This window comes from Hemitrygon akajei, chromosome 15 (assembly GCF_048418815.1).
Source record: "Hemitrygon akajei chromosome 15, sHemAka1.3, whole genome shotgun sequence".
In the NCBI taxonomy this organism is placed as follows: Eukaryota; Metazoa; Chordata; class Chondrichthyes; order Myliobatiformes; family Dasyatidae; genus Hemitrygon; species Hemitrygon akajei.
This window is the reverse complement of record NC_133138.1, coordinates 69,365,344-69,392,079: the sequence shown is the minus strand read 5'-3', so window position 1 is coordinate 69,392,079 and position 26,736 is coordinate 69,365,344.

Here is a 26,736-nt window from a genome sequence, read left to right as displayed (position 1 = left end):
AAATATCTTCACTCAAATTACTGATTCAGTTGAGAATGACATTATTTGATAGGGGCACCTGTTCAAATTTTTTTCTTGCTTCTTTGCCCAGGATAATTGCTGCCATTTCCAGTGCACATGACTTGATGAGATCTTCCGCAATTGTATGGGGCTTCTTGGATTTGGCCACTTAATATGCCACTTGGTATGAAGCAAGATGTAGTGGTTTTTCAACAGAAACGAAACCTAATTTTGGAAGAGTTCCTTGTGAATCAAAACGAGCTCTTTTGATTTTCAATGACCCAACATCATGTCCTTCAACATCAGCTCCGCCAAGCTTGTTCTTGAAGTGCTCTTGAAGCTTGGATGGCTTCAGATTTGAGTTGGAAAACACAACGCTACAAAGAATGCACTGGGGTTTTTGCAAGCCGTCATTTCCTGTTGTGCAAGTGAAACCAAAGCACGCATAGTCATCATTCCATTTCCTTCTTTTTGACACGATAAAGGGTTAACAAAGGGTTAAGGGTAAAGATAAAAATATGAGCTAATATGAGAAAAACTGGTTATGTCAGGGATGACTGCTTTACTCAAACAGGCACGCCTATAGCAAAGTATCGCGAGAAATACGCTTTTGAATATTATATTACGATATTATCTGTGGTTACGCCAAGATAAATCATCAGGTGGAAATGCTATGGGGACGTGACGTGACTTATTAGGCTACTGTCTACTGAATTTACACACCTATTCACACGATTCAAAGTCCTCGGTGCTAACCATGATACCTCCTCAACTAACACAATTCAAAATTATCAATATTCAAGAAAAAATCCTTTTAAGAGAAAAAAAACCCTTGAAATTCAAAAACTTCCTTAATGCATTGAGACAAATACAAATGAATGACTTCAGCTGCTTTTTATCAAAATGCGGCTTTTAAAAATTTTATAATTGAATAATTTACCTACTGTCTGTGGGTTTGGTTTTAATGCGAAGTCATTACTCGATGGTTGATTCGGGATGTATAAAGATTTTGGCATTATGAGATGATTTTTAACTCTGAGATGTAACCTTCTAGCTAACATTGATGAGACTCCTCAACTCTGAGATGTAACTTCCCAGGTAACACTGATGAGAATCCTCAACGCTGACTCGGGCAGCGGGAGACTGGAGTGAGTTTATGTCTCTCTCGACTCGGGCAGTGGGAGACTGGAGTGTGCTTGGGACAAACATTACTACCACTTCTCAAGGCACACTGGCAGCTGGCTGAGTGATGACTCGTGACTCGTCACTCAAGGACACAAGCCACTCTTTGTAGCACCTCCTGAAATTCCATCTCGCACCCCCTGGGGGTGCGGGCACCCCAGGTTGGGAACCCCTGCCTTAAGGAAACCACGCTGACGTTGGCCTATTTGATTGCATGCCTGTAAGTACTCTGAAACGTCATCCCTTATAATGGACTCCAACATCATCCCAACACCTGAAGTCAGGTTAAACGGCCTATAATTTCCTTTCTCCTGCTTCCCTCACTTCCTAAAGAGGGGAGTGGCAAATGCAATTTTCTAGTCCTCCAGAATCATTCCAGAATCTAGTTGTTCTTGAAGGATCATTACTAATGCTTTCACAATCTCTTCAGCTACCTCTTTCAGGACCCTGGGGTGTAGTTCTTCTAGTCCAGGTGATTTATCTACCTTCAGATCTTTCAGCTTCCCAGGCACCTTCTCTTTAATTATAGCAACTACACTCACTTCTGCCCCCTGACACTTTTGAATTGTTAATGTCTTCCACAGTGACGACTGACAGAAAATACGTACTAATTTCCTCAGCCATTTCCATATTCCTCCATTATTACCTCTCTAGAGTCATTTTCCAGTGGTTCAATATCCACTCTCACCTTTCCTTTGCTCTCTACATATCTGAGAAAACTTTTGGTATCCTCTTTTATATCGTTGGCTGGCTTACCTTTATATTTCACCTTTCCTATCCAACTGGCTTTTTAGTTGCCTTCTGTTGGTTTTAAAAGCAGCCTGATCCACTAACTTCTCAGTAATTTTTGCTATATTATATCTCCTCTGTTTTACTTTTATGCTGTCTTTGACTTCCCTTGTCAGCCACAGTTGCATCATCCTCCCTTTAGAACACTTCTTCATCTTAAGCATGTATCTATCCTCTGCCTTCTGAATGACTGCCAGAAACTCCATCCGTTGCTATTCTGCCATCATCACTGTTAGTGTCTCCTTCCAATCAACTTTGGCCAGCTCCTCTCTCATGCCTCTGTAATTCACTTTACTCCACTTTAATACTGATGTATCTGACTTCAGCTTCTCCCTCTCAAACTTCAGGGTGAATTCTATCACTTTCGACCACTGCCTCCTAAGGGTTCCTTTACCTTTAGATCCCCAAAAAAAGCTTCATCGCAGAATTACCTTTTCATGAGTAGGTTCAACCACAAGCTACTCTATTAAGCTATCTTGAAGGCATTCTACAAATTTCCTCTCTTGGGATTCAGCACCAACCTGATTTTCACAATCTACCTCCATGTTGAAATCACTATGACTGTCGTAACTTTGCCCTTTCTACAAACGTACATGCCTTTCTATCTCCCATTATAATTTCTACTCCATATCCCGGCTACTGTTCAAGGGCCTGTATACCACTTCCACCAGGTCTTTTTACCCTGCAGTTTCTTAAAACTACCCACAAGGATTATAGACCTTCCAATCCTATGTCACCTCTTTCTAAAGATTTGATCTATGTTTTACCAATAGAGCCACCCCACCCCTTCTGCTTATCTACCTGTCCTTTCAAAACAATGTGTATGCTTGGGTATTAAGTTCCAAACTATGATCCTCTTTCAGCCATGACTCAGCGATGTCCACAACATCATACCTGCTAATCTCTAAATGCAATACAAGATCATTTACCTTATTTCGTATACTGCGCACATTCAAATATAACAGCTTCAGTCCTGAATTCATCTCCCTTTTCGATTTTGCCTCCTTGTTACACTCTAAGTCATCTGACTGACTGCACTGTTGCCCGATCATCCACTTGTCCTTTCTCACAACCTCACTGCACACTCTATCTAGTTCTATATCAACTGCCCCATCTTTGGCCCTGTCACTTCATTTCCCACCCTCCTGCTAAATCAATTAAAACCCTCCCCAACAGCTCCAGCAAACCTGCCCGCAAGGATATTGGTTCCCCCTCAGGCTGAGTTGTAACCTGCCCTTTATTTTTATAGGCCATACCTTCCCCAGAAGGAGATCCCAATGATCCAGAAACCTGAAACCCTGCTTCCAACATCACTGTTGCTCTCTTCTCCACTCTCCCTCCCCACTTCCCTTTTGAGCCATGGAAAAACATTCAGTGCCAGAGAGCCGGTCACTGTGGCTTCCCCCAACTTTATCCTAAGTAGTATGCTGATTGTTGAGGGACAAACAACCACTTTGCACTTTGCACTAGCTGTCTCTTCCCTTTCTCTCTCTTGACAGAACGCAACTAGCTGTCTCCTGCAACTTGGTGGAGACTACCTCCCTGAGTCTCCTCTCTATCCCCTCCCCATCCACCCATAGGACCCGATGGTCATTGAGCTGCAACTCCAGTTCCATAATATCGTCTCTGAGGAGCTGCACTTTGTGTAGCTGTGGTTAACAGGGAGTCTGGAGGTCTCCCTGAATTCTCCCATCTCACACAAAAAACATAGCAATAACCCTGGACTCCTTCTAAATGAACTAGCTGTGTACTAAAAGACAAAGAAGGAGAAAAACTAATACTTACGAGAAACCTACTTAGAGCCTTTTCCTGTTCTCAATGTTCTCTCTTGTTCTTACCCAAGCCTTTTGAGCCAAAGCCTCACCACTCCACCAATGACCAGTCCTATAATGTCTGCTCAACTTACACCTCATTATTTTTATATTCTCCTTTACTAAATGTCAATAAATTGTTCTGATTAAAGTCTGTCAAAAAGTCCTGAAAGAACCTAATCTCTTTTTAAGCCTTGGGCCACCTCAGCCAAACAGGCAACTGCTCGCAATGACTGAAGCCAGCTGAAAAGTCCTAAAAGGCCCTGAGCTCTTTTTAAACCTTGCGCTGATGAAGATCCTGACCTAAGCGGAATATAGCATCACAAATCTGTTGCTTACTTAGTGACTTGAAAATATGATTTCAGGCTAGTTTGATAGCTTTGGGGAAATCTGAAAACTCAATTGTCTATTAAGTTGTAAGTGGTTGAAGTAGTCCTATTGAAGGGTCTCAGCCTGAAATGTCGACTGTACTCTTTTTCGATAGATGCTGCCTGACTTGTTGAGTTCATCCAGCATTTTGTATGTGTTGCTTTGATTTCCAGCGTCTGCAGATCTTCTCTTGTTAATAGTTGAAGAATGTTTGTTGGAGAATCACCTGGGTTAGACAACAGTTCAGCCATTGAAACACAGTGTTTGAGGTAGAATTTCTCATTGTCTATAGGAGAGAGCACTTAATTATTAGTACACAATTTCACTAATTGCTTGTTGTTTCGGAAATATCCATATTCAATTGCATCTTGTGCTTGATTACTTGTCACTTTAGCCCTTCCCTGTGTTTAAAAATCATTCAGAATTTGCTACCACAATTTGTAACCTTTCCTGAGATAGCTCAAATCAAATGCACAACCTTGCAATGGAAAAAAAAGAAAGCACTTTCTAAAATGCACGCATGAAATTTTGAAGATTGATTTATTTCACAAAGGTACCTGTGCCATTGCCTTCCCAGAACACTTGTAAAAAAATCACATTCCTACAGGGATCTGGTAAGTGTAAGCTTCTGCATAAAATAATACTTTAGCAGTGATGGGAATTGTGGACTGTGGGCTTGCGTCAGTGGTAAATTAATATCATTACCTTTTGAAATAAACAGCAAGGGCAAGGAATTATTGAACTGATTTTTTTTTTGCTCATGGATTATCTTTCTTTTAGGATTGTTTATAAGGCATAGCTGGAAAATTGCAATAGCTTATGTTTCCTGAAATAAAATGCTGAAAATTCTCAGCAGGCTCTTACTGCTAGTAATACATAAAAGCAAAGACACGTGAACGATGGCTGGTTTGCCAGGGGTGCTAATTATATAAACCCTTCAAGAATGCTGATCAGAAGGAGTACAATTCCTCTGCAGACTCTGGCTGTCTTGCAACTGGTGTAGTGGATTACTGGCTGAATGCATACGGCAATCAAGCAAGTGTAAGATCAACGATCAGCATCAGTGTCATCCTCCGCAAAACATTCATCATCTGCCGAGTAAGATTCTCAGGTAGCTATCGAGATGTTTTTATCCTGTGAATATCCAACCTCTCTGATCTACTTGCACCTCAAAGGAGATTTTCCAGCCAGTTGCTCATAAAACAAGGATCAGCCTTGGAAGTTACCATTGTATATACAGTATTTGAGAATACATTGAATATTTTCTCGCACACCAGAACTGAGCCTCGTAGGCAATGAAGAAGTGTCCCACAGTGCCTCTGGTATGTTTTTGTTTCCCCCTATTTTGAATATTTTAGTTTACCTTCAGATCACGGGTGACACTGCTCGGATGTTGACAGTGAGTCCATTAGAAATGTTGTTGACATTATCAGTTGAGCCTTTGTGGTTTAATATTCTTGGATTTGCAATTATTAAGTACAAATTCTACCAGATATTTTTCGATCAAGGTCCAGTTTTAGATTAATTAGGCTATTTCATGAATGAAGTGCAGCAAATTGAAAAGATCAATTGAGACTTTCCAGAAAGGAGTTCAATTTTATCCTTATGAAAAAGGAAGGCCTTTGAAAAAATCTTGCTCAACCTGCCTTTGGAGCCCCATGGATTGTTCTCTGACAACAACAAGCATCATCCTTCATGCTTAAGTAAATATAGCAAGTTATACGATTACAGTTGTCCATTACTAAAACACAACTAAAATCTAGAGCAATCAAGTTTTAATCTATGATGCTGATAAGAGGTGGTAACTTTATCTCTTAATGCATTTTTATTTTCAACACTTAAACCTGCTGGATCTGAAAAGATTGTGTTTAAAAGATTTGACTCATGAACTGCAATAAAAATGTTTTTCATAGTATAAAATCAAATGTTTGATGAGCTAATAGAAGGAAAAAGCCATTCATCCTTTTCTAGATTAAGCCATATCAGTTGAATTGAATTGATTTTATTACTTACATCCTTCACGTACATGAGGACTAAAAATCTTTATGTTACGTCTCCGTCTGGTTGTGCAATGTGCAATTTATAGTAATTTATAATAAATACTATGTACAACAGGATAGTCAATATAGCATAGAAATACAATTGTATCAGCATGAATTAATCAGTTTGATGAGCTGTCACAGAGCCTGTTGGTCCTGGCTGTAATGCTGCGGTACCGTTTCCCAGATGGTAGTAACTGAAACAGTTTGTGGTTGGGGTGACTCGGGTCTCCAATGATCCTTCGGGCCCTCTTTACGTACCTGTCTCTATAAATGTCCTGAATAGTGGGAAGTTCACATCTACAGATGCGCTGGGCTATCCACGCCACTCTCTGCAAAGTCCTGCGATTGAGGGAAGTACAGTTTGCATACCAGGCAGTGATGTAGCCAATCAGGATGCCATCAATTGTGCCCCTGTAGAAAATTCTTAGGATCTGGGGACTCATGCCTAACTTTTTCAACCATTTGGGTGAAAGAGGCACTGTTGTGATTTTTTTCATCACACAGCTGGTATGTACAGGCCATGTGAGATCCTCGGTGATGTGTATGCCAAGGAACTTAAAGCTGTTCACCCTCTCAACCCCAGATCCATTGCTGTCAATGGGAGTTAGCCAGTCTCCATTCCTCTTATAGTCCACAACCAGCTGCTTTGTTTTTATGACATTGAGGGAGAGGTTGTTTTCTTGACACCACTGTGTCAGGGTGATGACTTCTTCTCTGTAGGCTGACACATTACTATTTGAGATAAGGCCAATCAGTGTAGTATCGTCAGCAAATTTAGTTAACAGGTTGGAGCTGTGGGTGGCGACACTGTCATTGTTATACAGAGAGTAAAGGAGTGGGCTTAGGACACAGAGAGACAGAGGTGAGGCAGCCCACTCCTACCACCTGCCGGCAATCTGACAGGGAGTCCAGGATCCAGCTGCACAAGGCAGGGTGAAGGCTGAGGACTCTGAGCTTCTTGTCGAGCCTGGAGGGAAGCATTAAAGCTGAGGCAAGCAAGTTTATCATAAAGGTTGCCAGAATTAGTCTGAACATCATAGTGCATGATGGCTTCAGCTCCTCCATTTTAATGTATGTACAACTGGCATCAGTCTAATAAATTGTTAATGTTCCAAACTATAGTTTGTTGTTGGATTATAACTAATCAAAGTCTTCAAATTAAGTTAGCTATTTTACTTGACAAGCACTGACTAATTCTGTCAGACTAACTCGGCAGGCATTTCTTTTACGGAAAATCTGTTCAATGTGTTGATGAACACCTTAATGACTGATGTAGATATATAGTAAGGCTTTAAATGGATACCACACATAGTATCAGGGAACTGCCTATCCAAATATTTTGTATATCAGAAGAACTACAGTAGAATCAAAATGCAGACAAGACAAGGCATTGTTTGATACAATACAATAGGACTCTATCTTATTATTTTTTATGTTTTTTGGAAAAGTAATAATTGAAAAAATAGGAAGTTCTTTTCTTTCTCAGGATGATAATTGAAATATGTTTTGTAATCTTACATAGAAACATAGAAAACCTTGGTAAAGTTTCAACGGAGCACAGGTCCAATGTAAGTAATTCAAGCCTAATTGATACTCCAATCACAGCATCATTTAAATATTCTGAAGCTGATTTTGGATGAGAACTGTTGTGCCATGGGAGAGAGCTCCTGATGAGGGATATTTAGTGCTGGCATTGAAAATCTCTGTGTTGCATTTGTACCAGGAGAGTCTTAGGTTAGAAGTAAATTTCCATTTCTGAGCAGAAACAAAATCTGGATTTAAGTAATCATTTGCATTAAAAATTCCAAACTGAGACAAGGAAATGGATAATGAACAATGAAAGGAGAGTTTGAAAGTGATAACCAAGAACTCAATGAAAGACAAGTACCGACAGACATTAAAGAGGATCTGGTGGAGAAAAAGCCAGAAAAATTTGGTGAGGCAGTAACTGAGTAGGTGTGATGATATATGAGCTTCTCCTCGAAATGCTGGAAAACATATAAGATGCTTGAATTAGCAGATGAAGCTAATTAGAGAATCTGAAAAGTTGGAAGAGGTCATTAGGGATTTAAAGTTAAGGTAAATTTTGACTTTTTAAGAGATTGTATAAGGAGTGATGGTGAATCAGCAACCCATTTCAACATCCCCTGGTCTTTGCAACACTGAAGATTACATTAATATAGTACAAGGAACAGCAAGCAATGCAGGTCGGTGAGCATGTGAACACTGAGTGAGTGGGAGATGATAGAGGGAATTGCATTTTGCCCGTGGTGGATCTCTGCAGAACTTACTTAGGAGGCTTACAAGGTAGCTTTACAATAATCATCACAAGGAGGTAACAATATTTTGACTGAAAGATCTGGAAGTGAAACTGTTAAGATCAGGGAGTAGCAGAATCAGAAGTAATTTTTTTTTAAATCACTGATATACTGTATATCATTAAATGTATTGCTTTGTGGCCACACTACAGTGCAAGAAGTTAGAAAAATATACAAATAGTGCAAAGAAAGGAAAAGAGGTAGTATTCGTGGGTTCATGGACTGTTCAGAACTCTGATGGCAGAAGGAAATAAGCTGTTCCTAAATTGTTGAGTGTGGGTCTTCAGGCTTCTGTACCTCTTCTCCAATGGTAGCAATGAAATACAAGGTGGCATTGGTGATCATCAGCAGTGTTCTGTGGACTGGAGAAAATTGTTTTAATTCTCTTAAATATACCTCTTCTGAATTACTTTCACTGCATTCTGTAGCATTTAACTCCTCCCCAAGCAATGGACTTTAAAATCTGCTCAATGATCTCCAGATCTCACGATCGACTGAAGAACCTGGGCCACCATTAATGTTCATCGTCATGGCTGAAATCAAGGCCAGAGGAGAAGACTTCAAGCCAGGCTGAAACACAGAGAGGTGCAGTCTTCACTACCCAGCATCTTGTTGGCAAATGTGCAATCACTGGAGGACAAAATTGAGGACATGAGGGCAAAACTGCTGTATCAAAGATGGAACTGCTGTTCCATTACACGCATTATTGAAACATGGCTTTCTCCAGGCATGCCAGATCACCAGTTAAACCAAAAGGATTCTCAATTCACAGAATGGACCAAACTGCTGATTAGGGAAAGGCAAAAAGGAGGAGGTGTGTGTTCTATGATAAACTATCAGTGGTACTCCAACGTAGCGATTTTGTCGGAAGTTATGTTTCTCCAACCTTGAACACCTAACAATCAAATGTCATCCATTTTATTTACCAAGGGAGTTATCTTCCATAATTCTGACCACAGTTTACATACCACCAACAGCGAACTATAATCAAGTACTTGCAATACTGCACGATGGCATCTCTAAACAAGAAATAGTCCACCCTGACACATTTCTAATCATAGTTGGAGACTTCAACCAGGCTTGAATGAAGAAAACCCTGCCCAGTTACCACCAGCATATAACCTGTAGCACCAGTGGTCCCAATATACTAGGCTACTGTTATATTAAGATGAGGAATGCCTTCGCAAACAGGAGAACATCTGCAGAATCTGGAAATCTAAGCAACACACAAGAGGAACTCTGCAGGACAGACAGAATCTAAGGAAAAGAGTAAACAGTCAATGATGAGAAGTCAGAGTAAGAAGGTGGGGAAGGGAGAAAGAAATACAAGGTAATAGGTAATAGGTGAGACCAGAAGTGGGGGAGGTAGAGAAACTATCAAAACAAGTTGCAACACCTGCTCCTACACCTCCTCCCTCACTACCATTCAGGGCCCCAAACAATCCTTCTATGTGAGGCAATACTTCACCTGTGAGTCTGTTGGGGTCCTCTACTGTATGCAGTGCTCTCGATGAGGCTTCCTGTATATCAGCGAGACCCGATGGAGATTGAGAGACTGCTTCGCCGAGCACGTATGCTCTGTCCACCAGAGAAAATGGAGTCTCCCGGTGGCCACCCATTTAAATCCCACTTCCCATTCCCATTCCGACACGTCAGTCCATGACCTCCTTGACTGCTGCGATGAGGCCACACTCAGGTTGGAGGAGCAATAACTTATATTCTGTTTGGGTAGCCTCCAACCTGATGGCATAAACTTCAATTTCTTGAACTTTTGGTAATATAATAGCCCCCAACCCTCTTTATAATCATTCCCATTCCCTTCTCTCTCTCACTTTATCTCCTTACCTGCCCATCACCTCCCTCTAGTGCTCCTCCCTCTTACCTTCCTTACATGGCTTTTGTCTTCTCCTATCAGATTTCCCCTTCTCCAGCCTTTTATTTATTTCACCAATCAACTTCCTCGTTCTTTACTTCATCCCTCCCCCCCCCCCTTGGTTTGACCTATCAGCTACTTCCTTGTACTTCTTCCTTCCCTCCCTCCACCTCCTTACTCTGGCCTCTCATCTTTTTTTTTCTTCAGTCTGATGAAGGGTCTCTGCCCAAAAAACGTCGACAGTTTACTCTTATGCATAAATACTCCCTGGCCTGCTGAGTTCCTCCAGCATTTTATATGTGTTGCCTACTGTTCCTTGCCCAGACTGCATTTTGGTATGTCTAAAGAGCAAACACGAGGAAATCTGCAGATGCTGGAAATTCAAACAACAACACACACAAAATGCTGGTGGAACACAGCAGGCCAGGCAGCATCTATAAGGAGAAGCACTGTCGATGTTTCGGGCCGAGACCCTTCGTCAGGACTAACTGAAAGGAAAGATAGTAAGAGATTTGAAAGTGGTGGGGGGAGGGGGAAATGCAAAATGATAGGAGAAGACCGGAGGGGGTGGGATGAAGCTAACAGCTGGAAAGGTGATTGGCGAAAGTGATACCGAGCTGGAGAAGGGAAAGGATCATGGGACAGGAGGCCTCAGGAGAAATAAAGGGGGGGGGGGAAGCACCAGAGGGAGATGGAGAACAGGCAAACAGCTAAATATGTCAGGGATGGGGCAAGAAGGGGAGGAGGGACATTAACGGAAGTTAGATAAGTCAATGTTCATGCCATCAGGTTGGAGACTACCCAGCCGGTATATAAGGTGTTGTTCCTCCAACCTGAGTTTGGATTCATTTTGACAGTAGAGAAGGCCATGTATAGACATATCAGAATGGGAATGGGATGTGGAATTAAAATGTGTGGCCACTGGGAGATCCTGCTTTCTCTGGTGGACAGAGCGTATGTGTTCAGCGAAACGGTCTCCCAGTTTGCATCAGGTCTCACCAATATATAAAAGGCCACACTGGGAGAACCGGACGCAGTATACCACACCAGCTGACTCACAGGTGAAGTGTCGCCTCACCTGGAAGGACTGTCTGGGGCCCTGAATGGTGGTGAGGGAGGAAGTGTAAGGGCAAGTGTAGCACTTGTTCTGTTTACAGGGATAAGTGCCAGGAGGGAGATCGGTGGGAAGGGATGGGGGGGACGAGTGGACAAGGGAGTCGCGTAGGGAGCGATCCTATTCCCATTCTGATATGTCTATCCATGGCCTCCTCTACTGTCAAAATGAATCCAAACTCAGGTTGGAGGAACAAAACCTTATATACCAGTTGGGTAACCTCCAACCTGATGGCATGAACATTGACTTCTCTAACTTCCATTCATGCCCCTCCTCTCCTTCTTGCCCCATCCCTAACATATTTAGTTGTTTGCCTGTTCTCCATCTCCCTCTGGTGCTCCCCTCCCCCTTTATTTCTCCTGAGGCCTCCCGTCCCATGATCCTTTCCCTTCTCCAGCTCGGTATCACTTTCGCCAATCACCTTTCCAGCTCTTAGCTTCATCCCACCCCCTCCGGTCTTCTCCTATCATTTCGCATTTCCCCCTCCCCCCACTACTTTCAAATCTCTTACTATCTGTCCTGTCAGTTAGTCCTGACGAAGGGTCTCGGCCCGAAACATCGACAGTGCTTCTCCTTATAGATGCTGCCTGGCCTGCTGTGTTCCACCAGCATTTTGTGTGTGTGTTATTTTTGGTAGATCTGTTCACTTGGCTGTTCTTCACCTACCTGTATATAGGCAGAAGCTGAAGTGCAATGCTCCAGCGATTAGGCTGCCTAAGTAGTGGCTGCAGGAGGCAGAGGAACAATTATGGGATTGCTTTGAGTTAGTAGACTGGGCTGTGTTCAAGTACTCACCCATGAATACACTATGGCTGTAACAAACTTTATTAAACAGCTGTAGACATGCATGTCCCCACTAAATCATTCAGCGTCTTCCCCAGTAAGAAGCCCTGGATGAACCATAAGATCTGAACTCTATTGCAGGCCAAATCTGAGGCACTCGAGTCTAGAGACAACTCCGAAAAGCCATCGCACAGGTAAAGTGGAAATTCCAGACCAAACCTGACAGCTGTGGCAGGGCCTGAATACTATCACTTCTTATAAAGTTAAATCATGCAATATGGGAGAATGCAGGACTTAACTTCCAGATGAGCTCAATGCCTTCCATATTTATTTTGACCATCAGAACATGGAGGAACCATCATGAACTCCCACATTCCCCAATGATCTTATGATTTCAGTCTCTGAAGCTGATGTATGAGCTGCCATTAGGAGTGTAAACATACATAAAGCATCCACGACAGTTGGGGTTCCTGGCCATGTACAAAGATATGTGCTGATCAACTGGCTAGCATATTCACTGAGATCTTTAACTCCTCACTTCTGCAGTGTGTGATAACCATGAAATGCTGTCATAGGAAAGCAGAGTCCTTCTGGCTCTTGAACAAAAGGGGATTACTTCACTCCACTTCACTTGCCCTGTCATCAAAATGCTCCCACAGCCTATGGACTCACTTTCAAGGACTGTTCATCTCATGTTCTCATTATTTATAGCTCTTTATTTATAATGGCTTTTGCACAGTTTGTTGTCTTCTGCACTCTGGCTGAATGTGATAGTTGGGTGTTCTTCCATTGATCCTGTTATATTTACTACTCCATAGATTTGTTGAGTATGCCCATGAGAAAATCACTGTCAGAGTTTTATATGTATTTTGATAATGAAATTTGTTTTGAACTTTGAACTTTGAGAAGAGGACATGTCTTAGATGGAGAGAGCCATTAATAATGGATGCTGCTTTCTTGAGGCACTGTCTTGTGAAGATGTCCTTGATGGTATGCAGGGTTGTGCCCAGGATGGAGCTGGCTGAGTCGATACCTTTTTGCAGCTGCTTTTAATCCTGCATATTAAAGACGCAACACCAGGCAGTGAAACAACCAGTCAGAATACACATCACCATACATCTAGAAAAATCTGCGAGAGTCATTGGTGACATACCAAATCTCTTCAAACTCCTAATGAGGCAGAACTTCAGAAATGTCTTCTTCATGACTGCATCAATGTGTTGGGCCCAGGTTAGATCCTCTGAAATATCCATGCCCAGGAATTTGAAGCTGCTCATCCTTTCCACACTAACCACTCAATGAGGACGGTGCTGTGTTATCCCAACGAACCCTTCCTGAAGTCCACAATCAATTATTTGTTTTTTGCTGACATTACTGCAAGTTTGTTGTTGTGATACCATTCAACCAGCTGATCTATTTCATTCCTGTACACCTCCTCATCACTATCTGGCATTCTGTCGAAAATGAATTTATAGATGTTGTTTGAGCTGTACTGAGCTACACAATCAAAAATCTAAAGAGTTAGAGCAGTGAGCTAAGCACACATCCAAGAACTACGCCCGTGTGTTAATCGTTACTGAGGAGATGTTATGACCGATCCACACTGACTGTGATCGCCCCATGAGGAAGTGAGACTCCAATTGCAGAGGGAGGTATAGAGCCCCAGACTTTGAAGCTTGTTGATTAGTACTGATGGGATGATGGCATTGAATACTGAGCTATCATCAATAAACACCAGCCTTTTTTATGTTTTGCTGTTGTCCAGGTACTCCAAAGCTGAATGAAGAGGCAGTGAGATTGCATATGTGTAGACCAGTTGTGGTGAGAAGCAAACTGCAGTAGATCCAGTTCCTTGCTCAGGCAGGAAGTAGTTCTAGCCATGACCAACGTCTCAGTTCTTCATCACAGAAGATGTGAGTGCTATTGTGCAAAAGCAACACCCATGCTCTTCTTGGGCATCTGTATAATTGATGCCCCTTTGAAGCAGTGAAAGGTTGAAAATGTTTATTTATTTATCCATCTATCATTCTATTTATTTATTGAGATACAGCATGGAATAGTCCATTCAGCTGTGCTGTCCAGCTATCCCTGATATAACTCTATCGTAATCATGGGACAGCTTACAATGACCAATTAATCTACCAAGTGTTACACTTTTGGGTTGTGGGAGGAAATCGGAGCACCCAGAAGAAACCCATGGGGTGAACATGCAAACTCCTTACAGACAGCAGTAGGAATTGAACCTGGGTTGTTGCTACTGTAAAGCATTTTGCTAACCACTACACTACTGTGCCACCCTTGTTCTTGGACATTCTAGCCAGTTAATCAGTTTCCTGCTGGGTTCAACTTCAGGGCTTGATGCCTCATGAGGATTCTCCCTCTTGCAGGAAATTCTGACATCGGCCTCCAAGACAGAGATCACTGAGTTGCTGAAGGTTGTGGGGATTAGCACAGGTGCAGTGTTATTTTCCCTTTCAAGGTGTGCATAAGAGATCACTGGAGAGTGATGCATCATTGCCATCTATATTGCTAGGTTTTCCCTTATAATGGCATGCAAACCCTGCCACAGAGGTCATGTAGCCAACTGTGTCTCTATCTGAACTTTAAGTATTTCCTTTTCACTCTCACAATGGCCTTCTGTAAATCATTCCTAGACTACTTGTAGTATTTTGGACTGCCTGTCATGAATGCAGCAAAATGTCCTGAATCAGCCTGGGCTTCTGGTTTGGGAAAACTAAGTATGTTCTCAAAGGCACACATGTTCATCAATAGAGGTGCTGATGAAGTCAGTGACAATATGGCATATTCAGTCAGATCTGAAGATGATTCTATGAATATCATCCAAACAAAGCAGTCCTCTAACTCCCAGGACTATTTGTTTGCTCTCCTCACAGCTAGTGCTCTGGTCCTCAGTCTGTGTGTGGTGAACTACATATACCTGTCTGGACACGCCCCCCCCGCTGACTGTTCCTGTGGCTCCTCCCACAGACCGTGGCTCCTCCCACGGACCCCGGTATAAAGGCGATTGGAGACACAGCCCCAGCCTCAGTCTCCAGGATGCAGTGTGGTGGTCATTTGCTGCTTGTTCTTTCTTCCAGCCAATAAAAGCCTACATCTCGCCTCACGTCTCCAAGAGTTATTGATGGTGCATCACCGTGCCTATCTGCTGGGAGTAGAAGTACAGGCAGGTAATCAGACGTGACGTGCCGATAAGTGGCGTGTCTACAATCAGTTCTTGTGGTGGACTTAATAAGCTAGACAGAGAGCAAAACGGTGCAAGATTGCTGTTGTGACACCACTCAACTAACCAATCTATCTCCTCCTGTATGCCTCCTCATCGCTACCTGAGGTTCTACAGACAACAGATGCACCATCTGCAAATTTATAGATGGCATTTGAGCTGTTTCTAGCTGCACAGTAGTGGGTGAAGAAAGAGTAGAGCAGTGGACTAGTCATGCATCGCTGAGATGTGCCAGTGTTGATTGTTATGAGAAGATGTTGTTTCCAATCCACACTGACTGTCAAGGATCCATTTGCAGTGGGAGGTACAGAGACTCAGTATTTTAAGCTCGTTGGTTGGTGCTGATGGTCTGATGGTGTTCAACGTTGAGCTGTAATAATAAATAGCAGCCTGACCTAGGTATCGCTGTTGTCCAGGTGGTCCAAGGCCAAGTGGAGCCAGTGAGGTTGCATTCACTGAAAACATATATTGGTGGTAAGCAAATTGCAATGGGACCAGATCCTTACTTAAGCAAGAGCTAATCCTAGCCATGATCAACCTCTCAATGCATTTCATCACAGTATATCTGAGGGCTACTGGGCAATAGTCAGTGAAAGATTGAAGATATCCTTGAACATTCCAGCCAGTTGGCTGGCCAGGTTTTCACGGTACTTTGCCAGGTATACTATCACTGCCTGAAGCTGTGCAATGGTTCACCCTCCTGAAAATGTTCTGACATCAGTGTCTGAGATATTGCAGGGATTTGCACAACTGAAGTTTTACTCTCCGTTTCAAAGTGTGCATAAAAGGTGTTCTGCTCATCAGGGGAGTGAACCTTCATAGCCGTTTATGTTATTTGGATGTGGCTGGTAGGAAGTAATGGGCTGCAAACCCTGCCATATCTGACATACGTCTGATGCCATCTCTAACGTCACTCAAAGTTGCTTCTGTGGATTGTACCTGGACTTCTTGTAGAGTTCTGGAGCACTGGCCTTGAATGCCACAGATCTTGCACTCAGCATACTGTAAGTCACACAATTCATCCACAGCTGCTGCTATGGGTATGTCTAGTATATTCTTAAAGGCACACACTCATCTATACAGGTCTTGATAAAGTTGATGACAACTGTGTCATATTCATTCAAATATGAAGGTGAATCCCTGAGGTCCATTCCTGGCCTCCCATGACCATGTTTTCACAATCCTCACTACTGGTGTTCAAAGTTCAAAGGTCTAAGTAAATTTATTATCAAAGTCAAAAACATCACTATATATTACCTTGAGATACATTTTCTAGCAGAAATTTACAGTAAGTACAAAGAAACACAAAAGAATCAATGAAAAACTGCACACAACCAAAGATGGCCAAACAACCAATGTGCAAAAGACAAGAAATTATTCAATACAAAAAAAACAAAATAATAATTAAATATAAGTAAGTAATAATCTTGAGAATTGGAGTTGTAGTGAACTTGAAAGTGAGTCTACAGGTTGTGAAATCAGTTCAGTGTTGGGATAAGTGAAGTTAACCATTCTGGTTCAGGAGTCTGATGGTTGACGGATAATGACTATTCCTAAACCTGGTGGTGTTGGACCTAAGGCTACTTCCTACCTGATGACAGCAATGAGAAGGGAGCTTGGCCGAGATAGTGGGGTCTTTGTTGATGGTGTGGCAACATCAGCAACAGATGATGTTCTGCTTCTTTAGGAAACCCTTGATCTGACTTGATTCCTCCTGTGAGGGTGTGGTTGATAACAATTTTTGATGAAGAGTTTCAAAATTCCTTTACTCTTTGTGAAAAAAACATTCCTCTCATTTCCGATTTTAAGGGTGCCCACAATTCTGGATTCTGACACTAGAGAAAACAACCTCTATGCAACTGTCTTTTGACTTTCTCTACCTCAACCTAAACCTCTTAAACTGTAAGGAACTAAGATGATGCACCATTTTGTTATAACTTAGCCTGATAAGCTTCAGTTTCATTCAGGAGAATTTGCTTTGTAAGACCCACTAATTATATTGCACCTTCCTGTTCCCATCTGCAGAACATTTTGCCCAGTCTAATTTATATCACTGTCAAACCAAACTAAGATGAAAATCTGGTGAGGTACACATCCCTCTGGAAGACCATTTGTTATATTCTACTGAGTGAAGAATTCCAATGCTTAAGAGGCATTGGAGGCAGATACAATAGTGACAATTAAGAGGCACTTGATCAGGCACAGATAGAGGCAGGAATAGAGGGCAATTGACCATGTGCAAGCAGATAGGGTGAGTTTGAATTGGCATCACGGTCAGCACAGATAGAAATATAGAAACATAGAAAACCTACAGCACAATACAGGCCCTTCGGCCCACAATGCTTTGCCGAACATGTACCTACTTTAGAAATTACCTAGGGTTACACTTGGCCCTCTATTTTTCTAACATGTCATAATCCTGTGCTGTACTGTTCTATGCTATTTGAATTTCTCCTGCCACCAGAAAAAACAGCAAGTGGCCATATTCCCCATTGAACATATAAGGACACCATTTTGCCTGTTGATCTTATGTTGTCCTTTGGAACATCTAAGTAGAATAAGAGCTTCCAGTAGATTCTGTTCGATGAACTCATAGATAAATCACTCAATCAATATGACAGGCTCAAATTTTTTTGCCTATTATATCTCAGGAGTTTCTCCTATCTCACAAAATTTTTGCATTGGTTTAAAATAATTACTTTAATATTTTATTAATAGAGTGAAGGACAGAATTCAGAGAAGAATATCAATATTTACAATATACACCAATAAGCCATGAAATTGAATTGCAGTACTGTTCAGAAAGGTAAGCAGGGTTTGTTGGATAACCCTTGCAATATGTGATGAGGTATTGAATGCCCTACTATGATGGAATGGTCATAGTGTCAGACAGAGATACAGCACAGCAAAAGGCCATTCAGCTCACTGAGTCTATGCCAACCATCAACCAGACATTTTAATAAACCTAAGTAAATGTCTTTGAGCATTGGGCAGATTGACCAATCCTTAAGAGAGGGCAGGATGCCAATGGAAACCAGACTACCGTCCATAATACCTGATGTCCCATTGCTGCAAAGCCTTGGTAGCCATTTGACAGCTTGCTGTTGTCAAACTTTTGTACAGATATCTAATGATTCTGGATTTTGTTTACACTGGATTATCTTTTAAAAAGGCAATATATTTACCAAAAAGTACCCTTGATGCCAAAAATTAATTAAAATCATTCAGTAAAATAAATTTCATCTCTTTACTTAACTTTTCAGTCAAGGTCAGTGACACCTTCAAGTATTTGGTGCCATTCTGCATTCACCCATGATTCCTAGATTAAAGCTTTGGGGCAAGATGCAGAGGACATTAGGGCTGTCAGCTCTGACTAGTTATCCACAGGGTCAAGCTGACCTGCAGAATGTATTCAACCACTCGATGAAGGTCAGCACAAGGTGACCCAATTATTCAGTGATTCACTTAGTGTCACACATTCCAAGGTTGAGAACGACAAATATAACATTATTGCTAAGAAAATAAAAATGATGTATCCTAAATGCAAGAGAGACCTTGTACTTCCTTAATTGTTTCTTACTTATACCAAATATGACCTCTGTACCTCCCTTAAGGTTGGATGTAGGTTTAGAGAGAGATGCTTTGCCAGCTTAAGTGCTTTAAAATTCTCTTACATAAATATGCATGTCCTCTGGAAAAAAAGTCACTTAGAAATATGCCAGATAATTAGATTCCAGAATTAGCTGACATGAATGAATCTGTTACAGTATAAATGCATTTAAAAAATAGAATCAGTGCAGTCTTTTAACTGATGGTGGTTTTGCATTAGAAAGAAAAATACTCCTCAGCAATTTGTCCTTAAATTAACTATGCTTTATTTAATTTACTTCTCTGAAAAATGCATTATATTATGGAATATAATATTTATTTTAAACATTTAGAGAGAAGCTTAATGGCAATTATTATCACTATTTTGTTTTATAATTCATGTTTGTATCCAAGTCTGGTTGGTATATAGAATAAAAATAAAATTAATGAGCAATATAACATTACAGTGTATTAGTAGCATAATTATTAAAGATACTTTGTGATATCATTTCATTTGAAATACTTTGCTTAACTTCCACTTTGGAGTATTCAGAGCAAGATCTGTGCAAGTGCGGGAACCATTGAAAAGTTGCACGTGAGTGAAACGTGAGTGTGAGTAAGCATGTGAGTTTCACTTGAACTAATAAAAAGAAGTGAGGTTTAAGTGGAGCAGCACTGAGATGTTTTGGCAAGAAAGCATAGGCGAGTAGCAGGTAAGAATAGGTAAGGTTTTCTGTTTGTATGATAGGTTACTAAAAGGACACCAAATTGCAAAGAATTAAACAAAGTAGGAATACAGGATCAGGTGATGCGCTGTAGCCCATTGTGGTTTCTGGTGACCAAATTTGCAGTCATTGTTGGTTGAGGAACGCAGGGTCAATATTGATGGCCTGGAATCTGAGCTTCAAATACCATGATACATTAGGGAAGGAGAGAGTTACCTGGACACTGTGCTTCAGGAGGCAGTCACACCCATTAAACCTACTACTTCCAATTTGGTCTGAGGCCAGGGATAAAAAGGTGTGACTGCAAACGAGGCAGGTAAGGAGGATTCAAGAGGTAGTGCTAAAGTAGCTTCGGCCCAGTAGGTCTGAGATTCCTGCGCCCTGTGCAGATGGGAGTAGGTGTTGTAGGAAGGGCAAGCAACTGAACACTGTGGTTCAAGGAGCTATTCAAGAGTTGAGAGAGAAGAGAACATAGTTGTAATTGACAATAGTGTAGTCAGAAGAATAGACACAATTTAGTATCAGAAGTATTGAGAGTCTCAAGAGCCTGAAAGAGTGAATTTTACAACTTATATCAGTGATAATAAACTTGATTCAGATTCTGATACCTGGGTTCAGGACATCAGAATCAGAATCAGGTTTATGATCACTGATATATGTCATGAAATTTGCTGTTTTGCGGCAGCAGTACGGTCAATACATAAACTATACTATAAATTACTAAAAGGAGAAGAAGCTGTTCTTAAAACATTGAGTGTTTGGCTTCAGGCTCCTGTACCTCCTCTCTGATGACAGTAATGAGAAGAGGGTATGTCTTTGGTGGTGAACATCCTTAATGATGGATGCCACCGATTTAAGGCATCACTTATTGAAGATGTCCTAGATGGTAGGGAGGCTAGTGGTCATGATAGAGCTGGTTGAGTTTATAACCCTCAGCACCCTTTCCAATTCTGTGCAGTGGCCTTTCCATACCAGAGGGGATGCAAACACGTAGCATTGCTCCACGGTAGATCTGTAGAAATTTGCTAGGGTTTTTGATGACATACCAAATCTCCTCAAACTCCTAATGAAATGTAATGGCTTGAATGCCTTTCTTGTAATTTCATCAATATGTTGGGGCCAGGATAGATCTTCAGAGATGTTAACATCTAGCAAATTGAAACTGTTCACCCTTTCCACTGCCAGCTCCTCCATGAGGACTGGTATTTTTACCAATCACAAACAAGAGAAAAGCTACAGATGCTGGAAATCCGAGCAACACAAACAAAGCACACAAAATGGGTTTCAGCCCAAAACATCGACTGTACTTTTTCCTAGATGCTGCCTGGTCTTCTGAGTTCCTTCAGCACCTTGGTGTGTGTTCCGTCGATTTTCTCTACCTCCAAAATCAATTCCTCAGCATATTGACATAGAGCGCAAGGTTGCTGTTGTTGTAACACCACTTAACCAGCCAATCTATCTCATTCCTTACATCTCTTCTTACCTGCAGAGGAATTTGCCTTGGTGGTCTGGTGGTGGGATTTGAGCAGCTAGTGATTAATTTAAAACAAGCTAATTCAAAACTATAATAATCCCTGGATTATTACATGAGCCATTTACAAATTGGCTCAAGGTTAATTAGATCAGAGAGTTAAATGCTTGGCTCAAAGATTGGTGTGGGAGAAGTGGTCATCCATCAGAAACAAGTGGGTAAGCTGTCCTCATGTCTCAACACTTCCCTCTGGAACTGAATCTTGGATTTCTTGACAGAAAGACCAACAGTCAATCTGTGTTCACAGAAACGTCTCTAGCTTCATCATGTTGAGCATTGGCACTCCCCATGGCTGTGTGTTCAGCCCACTGCTGTTCACACTGCTGATGCATGACTATAATGCTAAGAACAGTTCAAACCAAATCACTAAGTTTGCTGATGAGACAGCAGTGGCTGGCCTCATCAATAACAATGACAAGACAGTGTATAGAGAGCAGGTAGAGCAGCTGGTACAATGCTGTGAACATAACAACTTGAGTCTTGAGGTGGACAAGACCACAGAGATGATTGTGGACTTTAGGAAGGTGCAGGCTGGCCACTCCTCACTGCACATACACGGCTCCTCCTTGGAAAGAGTTGGGAGCACAAAGTGTCTTGGAGTACACATGATGGACAATCTCATTCGGTCCCTTAATACTGCCTCTTTGGTCAATTAAACACAACGGCATCTCCGCTTTCTGAGAAAATTGAGGCAAGTAATTGAGGCTTGACAGGTCAGTGCATGAAGGGATACGGTGGGGGGAAGGCAGGAGATTGAGGCTGAGTGGAAAAATGGATCAACCATGATGAAATAGTAGAGCGGACTCAATGGGCCAAATGGGCTAATTCTTCTCCTATACCTTATGATCTTATCGTTTAAGTGAGGCTGCCACCCATCCCCCCAATCAATTTTTGCAGTAGCTGCATCGAGAGTCTTGATCAGCTGCAACACCATCTGCAAAGCATCTAATCACAAGTCACTACAAAGGATTGTGAGGACTTCTGCTCTTCCACTCATCAGAGCTATTTCTCAGGAGTCCTGCGTTCGCAGAGCCCTTAGTATTGTCAATGATCTCTCCCATCCATCCAGCAATCTCTTTGACCCCTACCATCAGCGTAGAGGTACCATAGTATTAGGGCAAGAGTTGTTAGGATGGGAAACAGCTTCTTCCCCCACGCTGTATGACTACTGAACTCCCTACCACCACACAGGTCTCATCACACATGAAGCATCAATAGCATTATAATATTTACTTTTTAACTTCAGTTGTAACTGCAACTTATTATTTGTTAATTTACTCCAGGTAATATTACTTTATGTGCGTCCACGTGTGAGTTATATGTACTGTGTTGTGCACCTTTATTTCAAGGATCATTGTTTCATTTAGTGTACACGTGTATGATTGAATGACACTAAACTGAAGAAAAACTTGAACTTGAAGTGGGTTTGGATTTGTGGGACAATGGCACCAGTAGTGAGGAAGGAGGAAGTTGTTTTGATGTGACGGCCTCAACCTGAACCAAGGATTCTGGAGAATTGCATAACTAGGACTGTGGATAAGGCTTTAAACCAAATAATAAGACAAAGCTAAGAGCTTGAATCCTAAAATAGCTGAAGAGATTAGAATTATCAGTAGTGACCTTTCAAGGAAGTTATGGGCCAATTAGACTGACTTCAATGGTTGGCACAATGTTGGAGTCAATTATTAAGGATGAGATTTCAGGGTATTTGGAGGCACACAATAAAATAGGTCGAAGTCAACATTGTTTCCTTAAGGATGTGTAAGAAAGGGTCCAGAGGAGGTTTACGAGAAAGATCCCAGAAATTAAAGATTTAAAATATCAGGAGCATTTGATGGCTGGGGATCTGTACAACCTGAATTGAGAAGAATACTGAATATTGAAAGGCCTAGATAGAATGGAGATGGAAAGGATGTTCCTTATAGTAGGGGAATCTAGAACCAGAGAGAATAGCCTCAAAATAGAATGATGTTCCTTTAGAACTGAGATGTAGCCAGGGTTTGGTGAATCTCACGCAGGTAGCTCTGGAGGCCAAATCATTGGGTATTGTTAAAGTGGGGGTTGATATGTTCTTGATTCATAAGGGCATCAAAGGTTACGGGAAGAAGGGAGAACAGGATTGAGAGAGAAAATAGATCAGTTGTGATCAAATGACTCAATGGGCCAAATGGCCTGAATCTACTCCTTTTGTCTTCTGGTCTTATTCTGGGTTCAATAGGGCATGCAGGGTACTGAAGATGCAGAGTATTAGAAATTCAAACTTCTCAACCTGGGTCTTTCTGCTAATAAAAATAGCAATATCTCATTCTTTCAGGCAGTAATGTTAGAAATGTTAATCTTTGAACTCAGCATCCATTCAGCTATCTCGGAAACACTTCAACTTTCCCAGAAATTGGTATTGATTTAATTTTCTTCTCTGGTGTAACTGAGCTGTACACTGTTTGCAAGTTTCCTCAAGGTGAAATTCTACTCATTTGCATTGGTAACAAATTAGTTAGTTATTCCTTCTTATGCTACTGGCAGTTAAGGCCACAATGAAGGTGCCCTCAGTGACAAGAAGCTTCAAGTATCCTGTCCCTGTCCAGGTTAGAGATGACTGAGCTTTGCACAACAACACTTGCAATGTTCAAGCAGCGGTTAAATCTTCCTGCTGGGAATGCAAATTCATAAAAGATCCCCTGAATGCCCAGCAGAAATGTTTTGAAACTGTCTTCAGATTGTAAATTACCAATTCATATTTGTCCTGAAGCCTGGTTTCCCAGTACATGCAATACATTATGGCTTCTGCTCTTCATCTGAGAATCTTAAGTATTTTCAGTATGTCTACTGCCATTATTTGCTTTCCAAATATCTGACCAAGCCTTAAATGTATTGTGTAATAAATACAGCTTCACTGATCTGCTGTCAGAACACAAATGATGGAACTCAAAGTACCCTACTGTTTTCTTCGGAATTAATCCCTTCAATCAAATAATCATAATCTGAAGTATGCTCTATATGGGTATTTCCGACAGAATCATTTAAGCCACGTCAAATACAATAATTAACAGCATCTAAATGTGGTGAATGTTTTATGCGTTTCTGATTACTTTCACCAGCCGATCAACACAGCTAAACTAGCCATTAATGCCATATAAGTGCTGATGTGCTTTCTGATGCCTATTTCAAGGCTGCTGAGAGTACTTGCTAATTTCATTTACTTTGCAATAAGATCATATTATAAATCATAATCCAATAACATTAATGGCCAAAGAGTGGAGTTCAAATCTGAAATTATTTGCAACATACACCAAATGCTGGAGGAACTCTGAAAGTCAGGCAAGAAGATTTAAACTCCTTCAAGGTAGGTATACCTCAAAAACACTTTGCAGTGTAGCAGTGAGTCATAAACACAAAAGAATTTTGTAGATGCTGAAAATCCAGAGCAACATCCGTAAAATGCTGGAGGAACTCAACAAATCAGGCAAATATTTATTAGTTGTTGTTGTTGTTGTTATTGTTGTTGTTGCTGCTGTTGCTGTTGTTGTTGTTGCTGCTGCTGCCTTTGTTGTTGTTGTTATTGTTGTTGTTATCTGCAATTATTTGCAATTGATACTTCCAGTTCTTGGAGGTCAATAATGGTGCAGTACAATAATTAGATTAAGGAATCCACAGGAATTTAATTACTTCCCAAGAGGTCTGATTCCAAGATGTGCTAACCAAAATTGTATGCTGAATTCTTATCCATATATTAGTCTGGGAACCATTGATATCTAAGTGAGCAGAGGGGAGTGGTTGAGAGTGTACTATGAGGCAGGGTTGAAGTGGTATGAGAGGGATAGTCTGTGGAGTTACACTATAGTGCAAATGTCTTAGCAATATAAATATAGCTAGGGTACTTAAGGTTCTTGCAGAGTACTGTATTTGTCATCATGGAGTGGAGATCGAGTTTGTGATTCTAGTGGGAGCAATGGACGTTTGGAATAGTAAGGTTGGAGGGGTGGTGGACAGGTGGCAGAATAGGATCGCCAGGGGAAGGGGGTGGTGTGGGTGCAGACCACCCAGCACTGAGACACCAGGCAAGGTTATTTGATTCCAAACAATTGGTTTATTGATAATTACAGAATGTCTCTTTGGTGCTTCCCGCTCCCTCCCCTCTCCCTTCCTCTTTTCCCAACCATGATTCCCTTCTCCCTGTCCCCTTCACACTCTCAGTCCACAATAGAGACCCATACCAGAATCAGGTTTATCATCACTCACATGTCATGAAATTTGCTGTTTTTTTCTGGCAGCAGTACAGCACAATATATAAAACTGCTACAGTACTGCGCAAAAGTCTTAGGCACCTCAGGTATATATACGGTATGTGCCTAAGCGGCTTCCACACTACTGTATGTACTATTTAACAGTAGCCAACCCTATCTACCAGAGTTCAAAGAGAAAATAAAATCTAAACAGGGATATGATCACGAGGAAAACATATGTTGAAAAAAGAATATGTAAAGACTGAATTGATCACAAATTTGGACCATTGGCTCAATGATGTGATATAAACATACATACAGTGACCTCTTCATTTGGTACCTCTTGTACCTAGCAAAGTGGCTACTGAATGTATGGTCATGGTCCTTTGCTGCTATAGCCCATCCACTTCGAGGTTTACATATTGTGTGTTAAGAGATGATATTCTGCACACCAATGTTGTAGCACGTAGTTATCTGAGTAACTGTCACTCTCCTGTCAGCTTAATCCCATCTGACCATCCTCCTCTGACTTCTCTCATTAATAAGGCATTTTCACTCAGAGAACTGATGCTCACTGCATGTTGCTTCTTTTTTTCCACACCATTCTCTGTAATCTAGACTGTTGTGCATGAAAATCCCAGGAGATCAGCAGTTTCTGAGATAATCAAACCACTCCGTCTGCCACCAAAAATCGTTCTCGATCAAAGCAACTCAGATCACATTTCGTCCCCATTCTGATGTTTAGTCTGAACAATTGAACCTCTAGATGATGTCTGCATGCTTTTATGCATTGAGTTGCTGCCACATGATTGGCTGATTAGATATTTGTACTGACAAGTAGGTATACAAGTGTGTCCATAACAAAGTGGCGTCCGAGTGTAAGTAGACCCAGGGTTTCAAATTGATCCCTTGGAAGAGCCAGCAGTCCAATATCATCCCCAGCTTCCTTCCGTGATTGCCATTTTATTAATAGCAAAAATAGAAATGTATCTGCAGAGAAAGAGACAGAATTAGCATTCCTAGTTAAACATGTTTTATAAGAACTAAACTGAAATATTAATTCCATAAGAGCAAACATGAGGAAATCTGCAGATGCCGGAAGTTCAAGCAACACACACAAAATGCTGGTGGAACGCAGCAGGCCAGG